Here is a 15,446-nt window from a genome sequence, read left to right as displayed (position 1 = left end):
TAAGAAACTCACAAAGCATGACTAAGCATTTGCCAAAACCACTTAATTTTAACAGGTAGTTTGTTTACTTTTTAGAGTATGCACTGAATATGAATTAAATGTTGTGCTAAAACACACGTCTGTTCAAAAATTGTTATGTAATATTTCCTTGGCCAAAAGTTTGGAATAATGTACAGATTTTTATTTTATGGATACAAATTGGTACTTTTATTCACCAAAGTGGCATTCAACTGATCAGAATGTATAGTCAGAACATTAATAATGTGAAAAATTACTATTACTAATTGAAAAAAATTGTCAGAACTTCTTAAACTACTTCAAAGTGTTCTCTTCAAAAAAAAAAAACTCCACATGCTGCAATGACAGTGTTACGATGGGTAGGTAAAGGCAGATGAGGGTGAGGATCTAAATGCAGTTGGTTTTTATTAAATGTGAAAACAGACAAAACAGGAACAAACGAAACATCCACGATGGGAAAATAAAAATAAAAGCACAAAAACATCAAGGGACCACGAACCGGGAGAACAGGTTGAACAGGGCAAGAACAAACATCCATACACTTCAACAGTTGACAGGGGAATGAAGAAACAGCAGGGTTTAAATACACAGGAGACATGACGATGACAAAACGAGACACAGGTGAGAACAATGATGCAAAGATGGCAGTGATGAGATCAGGGAATTGTGGGAAGTGTAGTTTAGACAGACAAGTGAAACACGGGGCAGACAACAAGGAAAACGTGACATGGAATGTGATCAGTGACGAGTGAAACAGAAAACACGGGGCAGACAACAAGGGAATTGTGACAGACAGCTTTGCAGATCCTTGGCATTCTAGCTGTCAGTTTGTCCAGATACTCAAGTGACATTTTACCTCACGCTTCCTGTAGCACTTTCCATAGTTGTGGCTATCTTGTTGGGCACTTCTCACACACCTTTCAGTCTAGCTGATCCAAAAAAGCTCAATAGAGTTAAGATCCATAACACTCTTTTCCAACTATCTGTTGTCCAATATCTGTTTCTTTGACCACTCTAACCTTTACTTTTAGTTTCAAAAGTGTCTTTTACTTAAAAATTCTTCCAATAAGGCCTGCACCACTGAGTCTTCTCTTTACTGTTGTACATAAAACTGGTGTTGTGAGGGTAGAAATCAATGAAGCTGCCAGCTGAGGAAATGTGAGGCATCATCTCTCAAACTAGAGACACTGATGTACTTATCATCTTGCCTATGCAGCTGCTAGAGAGTATGGCCAGCCAACACAGTGTCTCGTTCCCACTCAGGCAGGGGCGAAAATTTCATCAAAATGTTGGGGGGACAATAAACATAACAATTCTCAAGAGCAATTTTTGAAGGGGACACCAAGGTGTTTTTTGTTGTTGCCCCGTTTGCATTTGTATTATTTTATTTCTTAAACAATTATTTTAAGAATATATCATTATATTATTTACAATACACATATTTTAATGATATTTTAGGGGGGGACAATCCACAGATAGACCCCCCCCCCCCGCGCATAGTTCGAATTACAGGGGGTACTGGGGGGTACTATACCCCCCAATGAAGACCCAGTACCCCCCAAAGGGACAGAAATATCAGTTTTGGGGGGGGTCAGATAATTTTTCTGATATTGTGAAAAAATATATTTACGGTTACAATATAAGTCAACTCCTATTTTCACTGTAGGAACATTTTAATGTAAAGCGATTTCAGACACCCCTATAGTGGACCGTACCATTTTTAACCACCGTGGCGGCTAGAAGCAATGGAGATAGAGAACGGTTTGCTGCTGACGTGCATGGATAATTATAAGTTGCTAGCTGACGTCTAGCTTGTTGATTTTACAACCTTCATTTATTAACGTGTTTTGTTCTTTCATAGCTCATGTCACGTCTTCATACATTGAATTACCGGCTACTTACCTGTAGGGATGGGCCGATTACGGTTTCACTATAAACCACTATAAAATATATTGACTACATATGGTTACACGTTGGCCTTGTTGACATGCCCTGCTTTTAACCTTTAGTGACACATCTTACTGGAAACAACAACAGTTTACTTTGCTCACCCAACAACAAAACGAGTCATCGCCCATATTTCTGCTTGCATCATCTGATTGTGGAGAACTATGTTGTGGTTTCTCTCTTCAGGTATGTTTCCACTCAAAAAAAATTCTCTTGACCTTTTTTATGCTCAAAGCGCACATAACAAAACAGTTGGAATGTAAGGGCTGGCATATTGAGGTAAACTCATAACAATGTTACTGTGAATAAGACCCTCGGTCATTGTCCATATTAAAACAGAACATGTAAAGAATAACCTCCATGTGTTGACTGAGCAAATATAAATGTCCTTAAAGGAATAGTTCACCCAAAAATTACAATTCTCACATCATTTACTCACTCACTTTGAAGGAAAATCTTCATTTGAGCTCAACAGAAGAAAGTCATGTACATGCACAGCTCTGTAGGTCCATACAATGCAAATGAATCGGTGCCAAAAAGTTGAAGCTCAATAAAGCAAAAAAGGTAGCATAATAGTAATCCATACGATATGAAAGGTGTACGTGAGAAACAGATCAATATTGCAGTTGCTTTTTACTATAAATATCCTCCCTGGCCAGTAGGTGGCGTTATGCATGAAGAATTTGAATCGCCAAAAACAAAAGAAGAAAAAAGTGAAAGTGGAGATTTATAGTAAAAAAAGGACTTAAATGTTGATCTGTCTCTCACCCACACCTATTATATAACATTTTTTTATCCCTTTTTCTACCAATTTGGAATACCCAGTTCCCACTACTTAGTAGGTCCTCGTGGTGGCGAGGCTACTCACCTCAATCCGTGAGGCACATGACACCACGGAGACTCACAGCATGTGGAGGCTCATGCTATTCTCCGCGATCCATGCACAATTTACCACTCGCCCCAAAAGAGTGAGAACCACTAATCGTGACCACGAGGAGATTACCCCATGTGGCTGTACCCTCCCTAGCAACCGGACCAATTTGGTTGCTTAAGAAACCTGGCTGGAAGGAGCAGTACCCCCCAATTATGGTGGGGTAATTCGCACTCTGCCCCCGCGTGATTTCCGCCTATGCACTCAGGGAACCAGGGTTACATACCAGGTTAACCGAGACATTGCTTTTCGTAGGAACTCAACTACATCTGGCCTTCCACATCTCTTTCTGTCCTTGTTAGAGCCAGTTGTCCTTTGTCTTTTAAAACTGTAGTGTACACCTTTGTATGTTAGTATCATACAATTTAAAGCATTTTGGCAATTTCAAGCATTGTATAGCATTCATTCCTCAAAACAATGATTGACTGATGAGTTTCTAGAGAAAGCTGTTACTTTTTTTGCCATTTTTTTTACCAAATATTGACCTTAAGACATGCCCTATCCTCCCGAACTCTCTGCAGAACTGCGTGCAACAGACTGAATGGTGAGAATGCGTAAAGATGCAATGTCAGACACTGATGCTCCAACGCATCGATACCCAGCGGTGCCGGGGGTGAGAAGGAAAACCAGAGAGGACAGTATGACATCTTGCTCAAAGGGAACAGGTCCACTTCCACTCTGCCGAAACTTCTCCAGATTTGTTCAATAATCTGAGGATGTAATATCCACTCTCCGGGCATCAAGCCCTATCTGGACAGGAGATCCACCATCAAATTCAACTGGCCTGGAACATGCACAGCTTGTAGAGACAGCATATTCTCCTATGCCCAATGAAGAACGTGACGTGCCAGCCTCAGAATGGCATGAGAACACACTCTTCCCTGGTAATTTATGTAGGACACCACCATCCTGTTGTCTGACCAGATGAGGACATGGCTGCCCTAAATCTCAGGGAAGAAAATATTTAAAGGCAGCAGCACCGCAAACATCTCCAGACAGTTTATGTGCCAATATTGCCACTGGAACGTCCAAACCCATAGGTAGGATGGCCCTCGTAATATACAGTGCACCAACCGTCTGTCGTTATAACTTTGTGGTGTAAAACCTGTCCCAATGGAATGCCCAACATCAAACGGCGGGTCTGTTTCCATGGTAACAGATTTCGGTAGCACACCCACGTCACTTTGAAGAGACGGAATGCAAGGTTGTAGTCCCTTTGTGGAGTTCATCCAGCACTGAAAAGGTCTTGCATGCAACATGCCCAGGTGAATAACAGTGGAAGCAGTGATCATGAGCCCCAAAAGCCTGTGAAATGTTTTTGCAGGGAGAACGCATCCAACTCTGCACATCGCAAGACACTCGTCAATATAATTCAATACGCGGATGCCCTAAGGCCTCAAGTGTGTCAAAGCTGCATCCATGCATTTTGTGAAAGTGTGTGGTGCCAGTGCAAGTCAGAATGGAAGGATGCAAAAATGATACCCCCAAAGTGAATCTGAGAATGCACCAGTGTTTTGGCGCAATCTGAATATGGAAATAAGTTTCCTTCAAATCTATTGTAACAAACCAGTCCCCTGGCTACACTTGTGACATTATTTGCTTCTGCGTCAGTATTCTAAATTGAAATTTCATCAGGCTGAATCATTGGTTCTCTGAAGAATTTATCCATGAATCCAAAAAAATCCAAACATATAATCTCACATTGATGGGTTAAGGAACTTTGTTTAAATTAGCCACTCATTGTTAAGTTGGGATCCTTTAGAAGGCTAAGCAAAGATTTTCCACAACCAGTTACAGAACAACTTTTCTTTTTGCTGGTTAAAAGCAAACTGCCGTTACAATAGTACCACTTTCAGTGTTGCAGTATTCCAGCCACTTTCACTCTCGGTCAACTCACTGGCCGCAACGAGTACATATGTTGTGGAGATGGGAACTATGCAAATTACTCCTATCTTGTACATCACAAGGGGGTGGTCATTTCAAAATTATTTGATTTTGCAGGGTGGAAACAATAAATGCTCTTTTTGAACTGGAGAGGATATTTTAAGTTCTGAAACTTGCAGTATGTTTTTTATAGCACAATGACCAATATATGATTGAATATATGTCAAAATATTAAGGAAAATGTTATTCCTCATGACTTGCCTTTAATTGAGAGCAAGCGGAGACTCCTGCTTCTCGGATTTCTCTTGAGAAAAAGAGTGCAGTAATCTCCCATGTGTCTCCTTTAGAGTTACAGAAAAGATCGGAACAATATCAAAAAGTGTGCTCAGATTTGCCAAGATTCCAAAGTCATAGATTTCAATATGACTCCAACATTTCTAATATAATCAAATCCTTTCTTATCTTCTTATCTAAGATAAGATGCTTAAAAAATCTCCCACAACCCAATTATCTGTAGTTATGCTATCCACGTATGTCATATCATATGTATATTGTTTGTGTGTAAACAACTGCCTCATTTGTGGTTACTTTTATTTCTACAACGGAATTTTAGGTGAAAAATATTAGATACAATTTGTGTAGAATTTGTGAAGATGGCAGCCTTTAGGATGGAAAACAACACATTAGTATAGGGCAAAATAAATAGATAATTAATTAAAAAAAGACAATAAAAACACCCATTTGACAACCTGCTAAAGAAAGCACATTCTGTTTATGACAATTAAATAAAATCCCACTCACCAACAAGTGATATTCGATAAAAAAAATTGCCTGACAAAAATGAAGAGTCAGGCCATTTTGAACAGTAGCTAACAACTTCAAATCAGTTCCCTATAGCATTTCAGACATATTATACGCAGCCCTCAGCTGAATGTTTAAATGAACCAGGTCATTTCTCCAGCTTGTGATTAAATACAGTGGTTATTAATCCTCCCAGTGAGGTCTTGGGCACAAATCCTTCCTTTAAAATACTTTTATCAGACATGCAGCAATTAGTCTTGTCTTATCATCTTCTCAAAGCATCTTCAAAAAGTAAAACAACAACTAAAAATATACATAAATAAAATGAAATTAGGCTCTTTGTGTTTTTAGTAATCAAGTCCAAGGACTCCAATATGGTTTACCATTTCATTTGTGCTAACCACCGCCACCAACCACACACTCTACTACAAGCCACAAGTAGTTATTTTTATCATTAACAATTTTTTATTGATTCCAAATTCAAATTAAACACAAACAACTCATGAAAACATGGAATCAACTTTTATCAATATATGTGCCCCCCAAGAAAATACTCCATTACATACATTTTTTTGCCACATTTTAATAAATTATATTTATTTATAATTATATATATTTATTTCACCAGCCGACTTCCATCCCCCAAGAATCACCTTCCTGCCGATCATCGTACTGGTTTTTGTCACCTATGTTAATACCCACAGACATAACCCTCGACCAAAACTCTTGAATCTTAGTACAGAATAAAAAAACATGGGCTATGTCCACATCCTCCAACTGGCATCACCAGCAAGTATGTGTGTCTTTAAGGCCAAGCCTATACAATCAAGAGGGAGTCCAATAAAAACTATGCAGATTCTTACATTGAACGAGGCGCACCATTGCATCCCTAGACATAGACTTGACATTTTTAAAAATCCAAACCCATTCCTCATCCTCCAGTCCTAAATTCAAGTCTCTCTTCCATAACTTCTAAAGAGATGTTAAAACCCCATCCCCTAGACTCTGAATTAGCCCAGAAGTGACCCTTTCCAATAGCTGCAAGCACCATCTCAAGAGAGTCTGCCGCTTCAGGGAGCTGCACACTACACCCAAATTTGAAGCAAAAGGGGACTTGTTAATGCACAATTTAGAGTTTAACCAAATAGTTGCAGCAATGTTCAGGTTGTAACAGGGTTCAATGGAAAGGAGGAGGTGGGAAACGGATGAAGCATCAAAGTAATACCTTTAATAAACTTAAACACAAAGACACAAAAAAATAAAAGCATACAGGGCAGCTGCCTGTAACTCTCTCTCTCCCGAACTGCCTCATCTCGCTGCACTTACCCCTCACCTTGGCTGATTAGCCCGATTGGGGGCACAGCCCAGCCCCACCCTCCTCCTTGTCACACACCTCCCTCCTTTGCCTCAGGCCAGGGAACCCCCGCCATTACGTACATCCCCCCTCCTTTCTGGCTGCCCTTCTGGCCCCGCTTACCGCAACCTGGGAGGGAGACAAGGGGAGGTAAAAACAAAACAACAAATAGAGGAGAGGGAAAGGCCAACGCGGAGAGGAGAGAGAGAGGAAAAATTTACTCGCCGGTTCCCAGACACGCCGTTGCCTGGTCCTTGATCACTCCTCCACCCTCTGGCGGACAACAGCCGCTCCTCCCCAGGCAGACCAGAGCTAGAAGTAGTAGTGTTGGCGTAGTGGGCTAAAGCACATAACTGGTAATCAGAAGGTCGCTAGTTCGATCGCCACAGCCACCACCATTGTGTCCTTGAGCAAGGCACTTAACTCCAGGTTGCTCCAGGGGAATTGTCCCTGTAATAAGTGCACTGAAAGTCGCTTTGGATAAAAGCTTATGCCAAATGCATAAATGTAAATGTAAATGTAGTCATCCGACCCCTGGTGGACGGAACACCCCCCTCTGGGTTACGGCAGCCGGTAAGGAACTCCTCCACCCCTGGCAGCGACCCAACCGCTCCAGGTGGCCGGCAGTGAGCCCCTCCTCCTCTCGTAGATGGCGGCTGTTCCTCCGCATCCAGGAGGCTGGTAGCAACTCCTCCATCCCCCGGTGGATAGACACGGATGCTCCTTTGGGTGAATGGTAGTGGCGAGGACTCTACGACGGCACATCCCTCCTACTTCCCAGTCTTGGGCACCAATGTAACCGGGTTCAATGGAAAGGAGGAGGCGGGAACCAGACTAAGCATCTGTAAAGCAGTCTATGGAAAGGAGGAGGCGAGAACCGGCTTTACAATATAAATAATATTTTAATGAATAACTTAAAGACAAACACACACATGACGGACATGTCCGTAAACTATCTCTTTCTCCCGCACAATCCTCTGCAGTCGGCCTTTATCCCTCTCAGAGGCTTGATTAGCCTGATAAGGGACCGGGTGTGTATGATCACGACCCGGCCCCGCCCTCCGCCCTGCCACAGCATCAAATTAATCTTTTAATAAACTCAAACTCAAACACAAAAACATAAACGCATACAGGGCAGCTGCCAGTAGCTCTCTCTCTCCCAAACTGCCGCGTCTTGTTGCACTTATCCCTCTCCTCGGCTGATTAGCCCGATTGGGGGCCGGACGTGCGTGCTCTCCTCCTTTTCAGGTAAATGTCCGATTTTGAATATGCGGGAAACTTTTGTCCACACTAAATGCATGTGTGAGATAACAGGATGTGTCTTTACTTCTCCAGGCAGCTTGGTAGAAAGACGTTACAATCGCAAGATAGGGGCAATAAAAAGCAAGGGAGGGGACGTGGGAGGTGGAAGGGACCAAAAGCATAATAGTAAAATAAAATCTTGGGGAAACCTAACCCACCTTTGTCAATTGGCCTGTCTAACTCATTAAAATGCATCCAAGGACGTTTAGCATTCCAGATAAAGGATTTAGCTATACTATCAAATTATTTAAAATAAAAGAGGGGAACTTCAATGGGGAGAGACTATAGTAGGAAGATTAATTTTGGAATACAATTAATTTTTATAACATTAACCTTCCCAGTCATAGATAAATATAGTGAAGCCCACCTGTCCACATCGCTCAAAAACCTTTTTATTAAAGGGTCAAAATTAACTCTGACTAAATAACACAAATGCAGTCAGAGCCAAAGCTTCGGATTTAGACCAATTAACTCTATATCCTGAGAACTTAGAAAAGGAGTTAATAATTCTGTGGAGGCAAGGCATAGATCTAGTGGGGTCGGAGATTAATAATAAAATATTATCTGCATAAAACAAAACCTTATGCACCATACCTCCCGCCACCACCCCTGGAAAATCATCTTCCTTTCTTATCGCAGCTGCTAATGGTTCCAGGGCAAGACAGAACAATAATGGGGAAAGAGGACAACAATGCTAGGTGCCCCTATCCAGAGTAAAATAATCTGAAATAATCCATTTGTTTGTACCACCGCTAGGTGTCTATAAAGTAACTTAATCCATCCAATAAATATACTCCCAAACCCGTACACTTCCTAAATCTAAAGAAGATAATCCCATTCTACCATATCACACACCTTTTTGGCGTAAAGTGAAATTGCAGCAACCAGAGTCTGATCGTTCATCGCTGACCACATGATATTGATGAAACGCCTAATGTTATCAGAAGAGCTGGGGCCCTGAATAAACTCCACCTGATTTATATGTATAATGTCATATCTTCACTTAATCGATTAGCCAAAATTTTTGAAAATATTTTAACATCTAGCTGGATCATGGACATTTGACGGTAACTCTTACACTCGCTTGGATCTTTGTCCTATTTAAATATCAGACTGATCCAGGAATAAGTAATGGTTGGCGGAAGCTTTCCATTCTTTAATGATTCTGTATAAACTTCTATATAAAAAGTGGATCCAGTTCTGTAGCATAAGATCTAAAAAAATTCAGCGGCAAGGCCATCTTGTCCTGGAGCCTTGACTGTCTTGCCCTGAATAGCCAAAACTCCACCTTCTGTGACAAAATAGTATTATATCTGTATTTCAATCGGGTCAATTCTCAGAGTCCATCAGACGACATTCGGCGCTTCAGCTCTGCCTCTGCACTTTTAATATTCCCTTCCAACTCCACAAGTTCTCGTGCTTTGGACATTATGATGAATGAGGCATACTGTATGATCCGACCCCTAAGAACCACTTTAAGTGCCTCCCAAGCAATGCCCAGAGAGGATACTGAGGACCAGTTGGTCTCAATATAAACATTGATTTCAGCCTTTAACATTTGTTGGAATTCAGGATTTTGCAAAAGGGATACTTTAAGGCACCAACTAAATGATTTCTTTTTCTCCGTATGAGACAACACCTCTAAACTCACCAGGGCATGATCTGAGACAAAGATGTTTCCAGTTGAGCAATCCACAACAGGTGAAATGAGGGACTTGAGGTGTGCCAGCGGCTTGCAACATCCCTTCAAAATCTATAAAAAGCACTGATCATCATTTCCTGCAGGGAAAGATGCATTTCTTTGAAGAAACACTATATCATATTTCTTGAGTGTAAGAAAATAAATAATCCTTCCTTCTTTTTATGGAGTGCCCCAAGCCATTCACATTCCACATGGAAAGAGACAATCCACTCATACTAACATTGGACATTTTGACATATTATAAAAAATAGATTGTGTGTCAAAAATAAAATTATAAAGACCACATTCCACATTAGTGCAACAATCAAACCTTCGCCCAGAATCAAACAAACAGAAAAAAAAAAAAAAACATGTGACCAGCGTCCAACTCAAACAGTCCATGTATGCCGACGGGAGTCCCTGTGACAAATTTGCCGTCGGATTGCTTAAGTCCGGTGCTTCTATACAACACTGTGAGATAGAATTACACAACAGAAAATTATCTATATAACAAACTCCAGCCAATAGGCAGAATAAAACACAAAGAACATGCAGATTCATCCACAAACTGTCCCAGAGGAGTGTTATTCCACAAAACAGCTGCTAGGCAGAACCAACACCAAAATTGTTTTTTTTGCACTCTATATATATATATATATATATATATATATATATGTATGTAACGGAGGTATTTTTCTCTATGGGGACTTTTAGTTTGACGGGTTTGTTTCATTCTCCGGCGTTTTCTGACTGTAAGAATTTTGAGAGTCCTACTGTTTTTCTGAGTCATCCATAAACTGTCAAAGCAAGAGACATTGATTTTTTTTCTGCAAATCATTTAAGTGCACTTGCTAGTGCGCGAGAATGCGTCCGTGAGCTAAACGATCGGTTTTGAAGGAGAATTTCGTTTTTCTTTTTTTTTTAAGAGACTGACGATCGTCCATGATCAATATTTGTTTTTGAGAGACATTTTTTGTGTGATTCAGATCATTTGATCTATGATTGCCACACGCGCGCAAGCTGTGCTGAGCTGCGCCTCCATTTTGTTCCAGAAAGTTCCTGAGTTTTTACTGGGCCTCGCTGAAACTTTTCTTGTGTTTTTTTATTACCCTGCCATCCTTACAACATCTCACTGTCCTGTCTCAGCTGTTATTCAAGTCATCACAAGTCATCGCATCAAAGTTGTCGTTGCCACAGACTGGTACAACAGTTTAATACACACACACACAAACATTTCCCTGATATAGAGTTAACTGAACTGAGTGTTTGAATGAGGTATTAAGAGTTTTTTTAAGAGTTAACCATTTGAAGGTTTTCAAGGGATTCAGAATAACTATTTTATTTTTGTCACTTTTTGTTATTTTATTCTATTGAAATAAGTCCTTCCTGGAAAAATAAATTACTAATTGTTAAAATTAAGATATTTGATAGTTATTTCACCTCGAACCATGGTTTATATTTCAGTGATTATTATCATCATTATAATTACGTTTACATTTATAATTGCTTTTATGTCTTCATTTGTGTAAGAGAGAGGTTGTTCCTCTTCTGTCGCTCACTTCGACGTTGTGTCGAAGAAGCGACACTAGGGGTCTCTCTTGCTGTTGGATCTACGGCGCACTACAGTGGCTTTCTCCTTCTCTGCACGGCAGTGCAGTTTGCTTCTGGGCGCTTCAACAGTGCAATTAAAAGAGTTATTTTCTCTAAAAGACCTTTTCAGGACGCGTCTTTTTAAACACGTGTTTCCACCTCTGTGTAGTTTCTGGATGCGGTTGATTTCTCCCCACATCTGACGGTCATAAAAGCTGCCTTGCGTGCCTGGGCTGCGAATACACACAGGCAACGTTTTATGAATGGTTCACGTTCTCAGTGCGAGAACAAAGCCATGACAGCATTGCGGTCGCGGCTTTCTTTTGTCATGAGAGAAAGCCACTTCTGCCGCACCTCGCCTCCTTCCTCCCTTGGGGCAGGCGCCGTGGGCGATGAGGGCGATTTGGGGACAGTGACGGGCTCTGTTCGCCGGGTAAAACCCCTGGAACCACACGCCTCCCTGGCACGATTGCTTGCTTCCGTCCGACCTCAGGATGAGTGATTTCTCTCCAATAGTTGTTATGTTCTCAGTGCGAGAATGGTAACCAAAAGGATTACGATGACTCTTTTGGGGCATTGGGGAAGGGTACGTGCAGTCTGACACAGCTGGTCGCCTTTGCACGTAAAATAACTGCCCACTCCTGTGTCAGCAGAACACGTACAAGGCTCAGCGCATGGTGTGATTTAAATTGGACCCCTAGTGTCGCTTCTTCGACACAACGTCGAAGTGAGCGACAGACGGAGAACGTCTAGGTTACGTATGTAACCTCCATTCCCTGATGGAGGGAACAAGATGTTGTGTCCTCCCGGCCACGTCGCTGAGCAGAGGAACTGTAGTGGCCGGTCCATTCTTGCTCCTCAGAAAAATCCTGAATGAACTCTTAACATTTCCTCGCCTTTATACCCTTATGTCCGGGAGCGGGGTATGCAAATACTGTCTGCCAACCTCTCATTGGCCTTTTTTCATAGATCAGAGGCATATTCGGTGCTCAAGAGAGACCCCTAGTGTCACTTCTTAGACACAACGTCTCGTTCCCTCCATTAGGTAAAAGCACAATAAGGGAGCATAAAGTTATCCATAATACTACAGAAGTTAAATCCATATCCTCTGAAGTAATTCAGTTGGTTTTGGGTGAAAACAAACCAAATTGTAACTCATTTTCACTGTATATCTTGCCATTCCAATCTCTAGGCACGATCATGATTTCAAGCTTGATTTCACTTTCTAGTGCTTGATGCATGCGCAGAGCCCTAGGTGGCGCTATTGGAAGTGTAATCAAACTTGAAATCCTGATCGCCAAGAAGACTGCTATTGTCAAAATTTGTAGTCGAAAAAATAGTACTATTTTGGTCTATTCTCACTCAGAAACCAATTTCATCCATTCAGAAGACATTGATGAAACCGCTGCATTTATGTGCTTTCTGGAGCTTTAAAGGTCTGGCCACCATTCACTTACATTGAATTGACCTACATAACAATAATATTCTCCTGAAAATCGTTTTTTGTTTGTGTTCTGCAGGAAAAGAAAAATTAAGTCATGCACATCTTGGATCAAATGAGGGTGAGAAAATTATGAGAGAATTTTCATTATTAAATGAACCATCCCCTTAATTAGGGAGTAGTGGTTGCGTAGTGAGTTAAAGCACAGAAATGGTATGCAGAATGTTGAGGTTCGATTCCCACAGCCACCACCAATGTGTCCTTGAGCAGGCACTTATCTCCAGGTTGCTCCAGGGGGATTGTTCTGTAATAAGTGCACTGTAAATCGCTTTGGATTTATTTGAAATTAAAATAAAATTAATTAATGAGTGTGTGTTTGTGTGTATGTGTGTTAACAATAATTTATTTGCACACAAAAAAGTATCATGATCAGTTTTTCGGCTGTGTCTGATGATGACAATGGTTACCATGGAAACTGTTGGTAGCGGCAAGACCGGTGGTAGAAGATAGTGTGAAAAAAAGAGAATTGAGGACATCGAAAAAACAAACAACATGGATAAAAATTGGTGGAGCAGTGCAGTCACAAAACGGAAAGCTAAAAGGGAGATGGAGAGCAGAGAGGAAGTAATAAGGAGAAATATTCCAACCATCTCCACTTGTGGTGCCTGCGGTGATGCTAGCGAAGAGGAGTTTAGCACAACATCTAGCCTTGCTATTTCAGATTAACCTGAGCATCAGCACCAGTACAACAAGACAGAGAACCACAGCCCGGCTGGAGTGACAGACACCTGTTCAAGTGCCCACCCACCACCACTCCGACACCGCTTGAGACCGAAACTGAAGCAGGTGCTTCAGAAGCCGCTGAAGGCGGCAGAGACCCGGCGGTGATGGGTAGGTTAATGTACATTACCAGTTTGACAGCCTCAAAATGTAGGTCTATCTATTACTTTTTCCCCTTATTAAAAACCCAGATTATTATAGATGCCCGGATCGGCGCTGAAGCCTTCCGAATCTGGTTGCACCAACCCACCTAAATAAATATTTTTTCTGATTTAGCTAGAGTCCACCGTATGATAAGTTGCTTTTTAAATCATAAAACGTTGTTGTATTAATGTTGACTGTTAATTTGTATGACCAGATATGTGGCCTAGGCTTATCAATGCATATGTGGGAGTCATTCTCTAGTTCAGAGTACTTTCACGTAATATTTCACATAATATTTTAAAAGTAGCCTATATCTTTCGTCTTTTTCCATCAGTTCACTGCAGAGAAGATCGTTGATCATCTGTTTCTCCGTGAAGGGGAGAGACAGTGAGAGAGAGAAAAAGAGGTGCTCAACAATCAGCTGTTTTTCCGAAGTCAGCTCTTTAGATAAAATTGTGGTCACTGTGGGAAGCTAGTTCGATTTTGACAGACTGTACAGACATGACTATAGTTATTCTTAGTTATGTTATTAGGCTGTATTTTCATAGATTTTAATCTGCTTTATTGCAATAAATTTTGTTGATTTTGTTCTGTGATAGTTTCCATTTTGTCTTTTGTTTTATAGATATTTATAGATCTCCTTTGCTGTCACAGTTAACATCACAAGAAGTTGGAGAAAGTGTGTTGTAACCCTAGTTACAACACACTGTAGCATAAATGTGCTACTAAGCAAATATAACACTTTAGCAAACAACAGAAAACTAGATTTGCTTCGGCAAAGACAATTCACATCTTCATAAAATATAAAAATAAATATTGTTGGACATTTTTATGAGCGCTGTTAATTATTCATACACAATATATCTTGTTTAAATGTAAAATGTAAATGCATGTGACTGACTTTTATATTAACAGGTCTCCTGGAAAGGCGGGAGACTGATCGCACATAACTTCATTATTTCACAGCTTTCAAAATGTTTAAGCATAAACATATAAATTGAATTTGTCAGAAAAAAAAAAATATTAACTCATATGAGCAGTTTGTTGTCTTCCCCAGAGCAGACAGACGGAACACAAAATCTGGCATGCGCTTCGCTTGTGAGTTCAGTCGCAAAAGTTACGAAAGGGTCTGGAGAAATATCAATTTCTTTCTTGTAGGAAAGTGAAAGTAAAATTACAAAGATATATTTATACTCAAGTAAAGTAGAAATATTAAATAAACTGTACTTAAAGGTGCAGTATGTAAGATTCAGAAACCCTTGTTATTAATGATACTTGTGGCCGTTAAGTGAACTGCAGCCAGCTACCTGTTGCTCATGATCGCGCGCACACACTCCATAGGGACACAAGCATCAACCAAAATAAAGAGACTGAAGGTGATTCACTGGAATCATGCTGACAGATGAGGCATCATCATTAAAATTACACAGTTATGACTGTTTTACTAGAAACTTTGAATCTGCATATTATATTTGATTCTCCAGTGCTGGAACAGGGCTAAAACAAAGTGTGGATATAGGTCTGATTATGCAAGACTGTAGTTTGAAGTAATCAAAAGTTGACAATTCAGTAT

At 40.6% G+C, this 15,446-nt stretch overlaps 1 protein-coding gene across 1 annotated transcript in view; it reads right to left on the bottom strand.

The window, feature by feature from the left end:
• The window catches only part of LOC127659668 (5-hydroxytryptamine receptor 4-like), a 148,979-nt gene that overhangs the window by 116,754 nt on the left and 16,779 nt on the right, over positions 1-15,446 (bottom strand). The gene's annotated exons all lie outside the window — the stretch shown is intronic.

The sequence above is a fragment of the Xyrauchen texanus genome, chromosome 19 (genome assembly GCF_025860055.1).
Source record: "Xyrauchen texanus isolate HMW12.3.18 chromosome 19, RBS_HiC_50CHRs, whole genome shotgun sequence".
Lineage (NCBI taxonomy): Eukaryota > Metazoa > Chordata > Actinopteri > Cypriniformes > Catostomidae > Xyrauchen > Xyrauchen texanus.
Note: the sequence above shows the minus strand (reverse complement) of the source record. Positions and strands in the feature narration are given on the sequence as shown.